The sequence below is a fragment of the Anomaloglossus baeobatrachus genome, chromosome 5, assembly GCF_048569485.1.
Source record: "Anomaloglossus baeobatrachus isolate aAnoBae1 chromosome 5, aAnoBae1.hap1, whole genome shotgun sequence".
NCBI classification, from domain to species: Eukaryota; Metazoa; Chordata; class Amphibia; order Anura; family Aromobatidae; genus Anomaloglossus; species Anomaloglossus baeobatrachus.
Window position 1 is genome coordinate 117,645,642 of NC_134357.1, and position 7,401 is coordinate 117,653,042.

At 40.4% G+C, this 7,401-nt stretch overlaps 1 pseudogene; it reads right to left on the bottom strand.

Moving 5' to 3' along the window:
- Positions 1-1,020: 1,020 nt before the first annotated feature.
- LOC142312680 (uncharacterized) lies at positions 1,021-5,681 on the bottom strand (annotated as a pseudogene).
- Positions 5,682-7,401: the final 1,720 nt, after the last annotated feature.

Here is a 7,401-nt window from a genome sequence, read left to right on the forward strand (position 1 = left end):
TTTGGGTTTGCATTTGCTTGGTTTTGAATGGCGCTTACAATGGTGTCATATGCAATTTGTTGTTGTTCATTTAAGGAGATTCTCAGCTCTGTTGCTAACAATAATTCTGAAGCTTTGTTATACTGCAGAGCTTGGGGAAGTTGTATTTCAGGGTGTGGCATATTAAAGTCAGAAAAAGTCTTTCCATGCAGTAGTAAATATTTTGGACATCTTGCATGGCGTAAGCTTCACATTTGCAACAATGTCCAGTTTGGTTTTGAAGACGTAAGCAGTAATCTTCAATTAGATGTTCCTTGAAAGTGTCCAAAGTTGAGCGGGGTTTGTAGGGGGGCCAAACACGCAGATGTAGGCAAACAATTCACGAAGTTGCTTTGGCATATGTAGGGTGACTGCATCTTGTAAAGTAAGTTTCCAAACAGTATCATCGAATAGAAGTCAAAAAGCCAAAGCTGCAGGTTTAAATGTGTCATGCAATACTCCATTAACAGTTTTTAAATTGTTATAACTTGTAGCTCCTCTGACATGCAGTAGTAACAGGCGAAGGCAATATCTTTCTTGATCTTTGAGACTAAAGGCCACTTTACACACAAAGATAAATCTTTGGCAGATCTGTGGTTGCAGTGAAATCATGGATATATTGTTCCATTTGTACACAGCCACAAACCTGGCACTGATTGTCCACAATTTCACTGCAACCACAGATCTGCTGCAGATTTGTCTCTGTGTGTAAAGTGGCCTTAACAGTATACATGTGTCCAATTATTGTGCTTACTCCACGTAGTCTTGGATTCGAAGTTTTTTTTCAAACATAATGCTCTGGAATCTCTGGATACAAATATTGCCATTTTCATCCCGTTGGTTTAGCAAAAACCATTCTAGTAATGTTGAGGTTGTGGTTAAAGTTTTGGACACATCTTCGACTTGAGTATCTTCAAAGAAATAAAGTTGTTGATGTGGTAAATGAATAGCTAAACGTATAATGGCATGGGACTGTGAATGCATTGGAAAGGCAAAGATTCGCTACGCAGCTTCAGAGGCACTGACATATCTTGAGTCCACAAAAGTTGAAGATTCATCGTGGTTCAGAGTTTTCTGTTGGATTTCGACGTTCACTTTGTCATGGCCTTTGTAGATGTACTTAAAAAGATATTTTACACTTTTGATTGAAGCGCAGATTTCCACGTTGATGCGACAGTTGTAGCGTTTTAGTAAGTATGGATTGTATGGGACTATCCATGAGTTATTGATATGTGTTTTTTTGTGAACAATGTTCTCAATGTGTTGTCGGCGGTATGATAGGTAGCCATCTAAATCTCTAATAGTGTGCTGTTTTAAGTCCTTTGGAAATTTTTTAGTACATTTTCCGTTTTGCATGCATGGACTTGCTGAATTAACAACTCCGCATGGGTCATGAACCATATGAGACACTACAATGTCATAGAGTTCTGGATATTGTTGTTGGTTAGGAATTTCAGCCCATACTATGTTGTCGATGTCTTCCTCGGTGTGAATCTCTGAATTGGTGTCTAAGATAAGGAGTATATGTGCATGTGGGAGTCCTCTTTTCTGAAACTCGATGACATGGATCATTGCTATGACTGTTCCAAACATGCCATTTTTTGATGTCTTGTAAGAAGCTTTTTAGTTTTAGCCGAAATACGCGTGCAACTCAGGCCTATGTTCAACTTGTTGCCATGGTTCCAGATGCTAAGTAATTTCAATCCATTTGGGATTACAGGTCATGGTGACAAAAATGTCTGGTTTTCCATACTTAGTGACTATTGCCATTGCATCTTGATAACGTTGTTGCATGTTGCGGGGGCGACCTTCAAATGAGGATGGGAGAATAACTGTTTTGCCAATAGTAGAAAAAGAAAAACTACCAGCTCACCCAACTGGAGTTCCAGAGAAGCCTGAACGGTGCACGGATTCCAGCAGAGCCCACTGAGATAACTTAGAGAAAAATTAGATCCAGAATCCAGTTCCAGCGGTAATATAAAACAAATTCTTTATTGTTAATCATTAAAAAGTCATTCCATAGAAATATAAAAACACCTCATGGCATGTCAGTATAGAGGGTACGCGTTTCGGAGGGTTACCTCCTTATTCTGAGACAGAACCATACAAATGACAAGCCATTAAAAAGGGGAAAAAGGAGGGGAGGGAACAAAGGAAATGACGAAATCTCATACAAAGTAGACTGAACTAAGGCAGTATACAAGGTGAAATTCACAAAACATTTGAAATTTCATTTCTTACATTAAGCCTGCTGAGCACCCTGCTATTAAGCAGTATAATCCAGTTAGCTTCGCGGCGGCGTAAAATTTTAGTTAAATCTCCGCCACGTTTAGGTAACACTACCTTTTCTGCTGCATTTACCCTAAGCGATGTCAAATTACCTGCATGTTCATTTAGGAAGTGTTTAGACGCGGCCGATAAACATCGGGTGGTGGTGTGGTTTACATCATACACGTGTTCTGAGATGCGACGCCGTAACGCACAGGAAGTATTCCCGACATACTCAACTTGGCATATCGTGCAGGTGATGGTATAAACTACCGCAGCGGTACCGCAATTTATCAATGACTTTATAGGAAATTCTCGTTTGCTGACACAAAATATAGACTTAGCGGTGTTATACATGAATTTATGAATTTACATAATTCACAGTTTTTCTGAGCACATTTGTATGAGCCTAAAGTTGGAATTCAGTGGATTATAACCTGAATTTTTATTACGTGTAGTGTGATCACTAGGTGAAATGCGATTTGCAATCGTAGCATTTCGTTTAGAGACAAATTTTACACCATTAGCCAGGATATTTTTTTAGACTATTAACCACTTGTAGGATGGGTAAATATTTCTTATTTATATCAATAACACGATAATAATTACTGCTGAAATTGGTAGAAAAAACTACTGAAGGAGAAGTTTGTGCAGACACAGGGGGCAAAGATTTATTGACTAAATATTGTGATCTGTTCTTTTTTTCGGATTTGTGTTTTGCCTGGTCAATTACTTTTGGGGAATAGCCTCTATTTTTGAATCTATCTTTGATAATGTCACATTGTTTTTGGTAGGTGATTTCAGAAGTACAGGTACGTCTAGCTCTTACAAATTCGCCGACTGGAATGTTATTAATAACATGGCGTGGATGACAACTCGTGGCAAACAGTAAAGAATTACCCTCGGTTGTGTTTCTATAAATGTCACAATCCACACTGTTGATAGTAAAGTTGGCTGTTAACTGGATGTCAAGAAATGGGATTGAAAAAAGATCAGATTGGTGAGTAAAGGAGATATTACAGGGATTATTATTTAGATAGTATATAAATCTCTCCATGTCCTCTAATCTTCCCTCCCAAACAATTATGACATCATCAATATACCTGAGAAAAATATTGATGTTATGCGCAAAAGGATTGTTTTCAGAGAAAATATACTACTCCTCCCACCAGCCATAAAGACATTTGGCGAGAGAAGGAGAAAACTTGGCGCCCATCGAGCAGCCTTGTGTGTGAACAAAAAATTCATCCAAAAAAGTAAAAAAGTTATTTTTCAAGATAAAAAAAGCAACCTCAATGATAAAGGTCTGTAAGTAAGTTGAATAATTACTGTATTTCTGCATATAATTGGTAAGTGCCAAAATTGCGAGATCATGGGGGATAGATGTATATAGATTTTGTATATCGCACGTTAACCATCGGTATGAGTTGTTCCATGATACATTACCGATGATGTGAAGTGCATGCTTGGTGTCATGTGTATAACTCAGGGAAAGTCTTGCGAGTGGGTTCAATCGGGTATCTAGCCATTCTGAGAGGTTTTCAGTTATTGACCCTATCCCAGAATTTATTTGTCTAAAAGGGCGTGGGAAAACATTCTTATGGGTTTTTGGTAAGGCATGTAGTAAGAGCACCCTAGGAAAGACCGGATTGAAAAATTCAATCTGTTTCTGATTTAGAACACCCAATTCCATACCCCTATTCAGAAGATCCTGTAATTCAGATCTAACATGATTAGTGGGGTTCTGCTGTATTTTTTGTACATTGAGCTGTCCCTGAGCATATTTTTCACTTCCCTTTCATATAAACCCACATCCAAGACTGTCACAGACCCCCCCCTTATCTGAATTTTTGACCACAATATGATCATTATCCATAAAAGATTTTAAAGCCTCTTTCTGGGGTGCGCTTTATTCTCTGAATTACTTAATTTCATGAGATCTTCCTCTACTAAATATTGAAAGTCCTCCATGATGGGGACCTTAGACTGTTCTGGGTAAAAATCTGGATTAGGTACCCTAGAAGAAAAAATTTTATCAACCAAATCAGGTATTTTAGAATCAGATTCTGAGAGATCTCTGAGAAATTGTAAAGATATTTGCTCTCTAAATGAATTGGGCATAAATTCTTGTGTTATCAGAATTGGGTCAGTAGAGCCATCAGTCCCATTATCATCGTTATCATGCTGGAATAATGTCTTTTTAATGTTTATCGTCTCATAAAGTTATTGACATTGATAATAGTATCGAACAAATTAATTTTTGTTGTTGGAACAAAATTAAGTCCTTTGGTAAGTAGTTGTTTGTTGTTTGAGTCCGTGTGTGAAGGACGTCTATGTCCATTGGGGCAAAATTATATAATACTTGTCTGAGTAATGACGATTTGGAGAGCATCATTGAAGGAACTCCCCTGAAGAGTGCATAATACGAAACGCGTTGGGGGGATGCGTTCTCTCTATTAATGTTCACGATAAGCAGCAACAAGGCGGGATTTTGGTATCTATGACACCACTGGATGGTGACCAACTCTTTTAGGCCTCTTGTTATGATATACTGATGCCCATCATCTGAATGCGGTAAGACCGTTCTTATTTTTTTGGGGGGGGACCCACATTACTGTGGAGGAAGGTGGGATCCTTATTCCAATGTAGAGGTCATATACCGGTATCAGGAGTCTCATTATTTGTACCCGATCACCTGACAATAAAGGCGGTTCCTTCTGTGGGTGGTGCGGGATTTATCATACTAGCTTTGTCTGGATGTGTGAGACGATTTTGTGTAATGTGCCAGACACCTGTCCCTAGCCCATTTGAGCTTGGTGGCTATTGAGGACTGTGTGTCTCTTGCTTTTTGCTGACACGTTTTTATGTAATGACCTTTTCTGGTCATTTTTTAATTACACTTATTAAAAGTTAATTTTTAGGTCTTGTTCTTCGTAAGGACTGTGTCCACCCCTTAGCTATTTGTGTTCTTTAGAAAGGGGACTAGCGGATAGATTCATGTAAAGTCATTAGTGCAGGTTTATGGTTCTTGTTCCTTGAGGATCTTCTGAACTCTCTTACTGCCGGAATGTTTTCTTCCAGATCTTCTCTGGCGTTTTTTATGCGTTTTTGAATGATTATAATAATCTCCCGGTGGGGATTTTGCTGAGCTGGTAGAGGGTGTTCTTTCTGTGTCTGATAGTTTTTAAGATACTCATATCGCTGAATTTAGAGATATCCTCCTCAATTTTCTTGATATTTTCATCCAACTTGACAATTTTTTCAGCTTCTTTCTCTACGATCAGTGTAATTAATTTCACAGAACACTCATAAAGAATATTATCCCACTTAGTGGTGAAATCTTGATCATAATCAGGCGTCGGGTGTTTCTTAATTCTGAGACCCCGGGGGATCATGTTAGCATTAAGGTAGGCTTGTAATGTTTTCTGCTGTAAACAGACGCCGAGAAGGCGTTCGACAGAGTGGGATGGACTTTCATGGAAGCCACGCTCGGGTGTCTGGGGTTGGGACGCGAAATGATAGGTCGGATTATGTCTCTGTACTCTGTACCCTCGGCTAGGGTCCGAGTGAATGGGATCCTGTCGGACCCATTTAAAATATCTAACGGCACCCGTCAAGAGTGCCCGCTATCACCTTTAATCTTCATCCTAAAGCTTGAGCCCTTCCTCAGACATGTACAAGCCAACCCAAATATTGCAGGTATAGGAGTGCATCAAGACACACATAAAGTAGCCGCATATGCGGACGACATCCTGTTCTTCGTGTCAGCTCCCAGGATCTCTCTTCCCAACTTAATGAGGGAATTTCAGAGATATTCCAGCTTATCTAATTTTAAGATAAATTTTTCAAAATCTGAGGCTGGTAACATTAATCTTTCACCCAAAGAAGTGGAAGAGCTGAAAACCTCGTTTAGCTTCCGATGGGCAACCCAATCTCTAAAGCTGTCTGGGGATATGGCTGACCAGTTACCTGTGTCTACTTTACTCTCAGAATTTCCCGTCGCTGTTATCCTCTATTAGGAAAGATTGCGACAGATGGGGAAAATCATTATTCTGGTTTGGTAGATGCCAGATATATAAAATGAATGTCCTACCTAGAATTCTGTATCTGTTGTAGGCGCTCCCAGTTAAAATACCTTCGGGATTTTTTAAATCTCTGGAATCAATTCAGTCCTCGTTTGTTTGGGCAGGTAAATCGGCACGTATAAAAATAGCCATCTTGCACAGGACCAAAGGACGTGGGGGGATTGGATTGCCAGACATGAGAAGATTTTACCTTGGCGGGACATCTTACTAGAATGATTGATTGGTGCAGGAATGGGTCTCAGAATAAATGGATACAAATAGAGCAGTCCTTCTCCCCAATACCCCTTAATAAATTGCCCTGGGTGCTCTCGGAGCTCCCTGCAGGATTGAAAACACATCCGACTATCGGCCCAACCGAGACATATTGCAATAATGGGAGGGTGTAGGCAGAAATGATACCCAGGCATTCCAGCTTGATGCCTATCCTGAGCCATCCTGCCTTTGAACCTGTTGGGGTGGACCCAGTCTTCCGGATGTGGATTCGGGGCGGGGTGGATCGGGTGGAAGAATTTGAAGACCGGGGTACATGGCCTTCGGCCCCTACACAGTGGGAAAGGGATTTGGGAATTCAGTTGACACCAATACAATGGGAAAGGGTCTTTAGATTGGCTCACACATCTTTCATCAGCTCCAGGTTCCAGGAGGCTAACTACAAACTTTTATCTAGATGGTACAGAGTGCCCTCTAAGTAACATGTCATGTTTCCATCATAGACCCCACATGTTGGAGGTGCAGTATGGCAGAGGGTAACATTCTACATGTGTTCTGGGGGTGCGGAGTGATCCAGCCCTTCTGGAAGGGAATGTCCGACACCATCCGACGGGTTACAGGCAAGGATGAGGAATTGCGGCCGGCACAGGCCCTGTTATATCACTGCGGGCCTCCCGAAAAGAAATACAGGAACTCCCTGAGGAAATTCCTCATTACGGCAGTGAGAGTATGCATTCCAGAAAGATGGAGGAGCATGACACCTCCCACATTAGTTCAATGGATCAATAAGGTCAATGACCTCATGCTAATGGAGGACTTA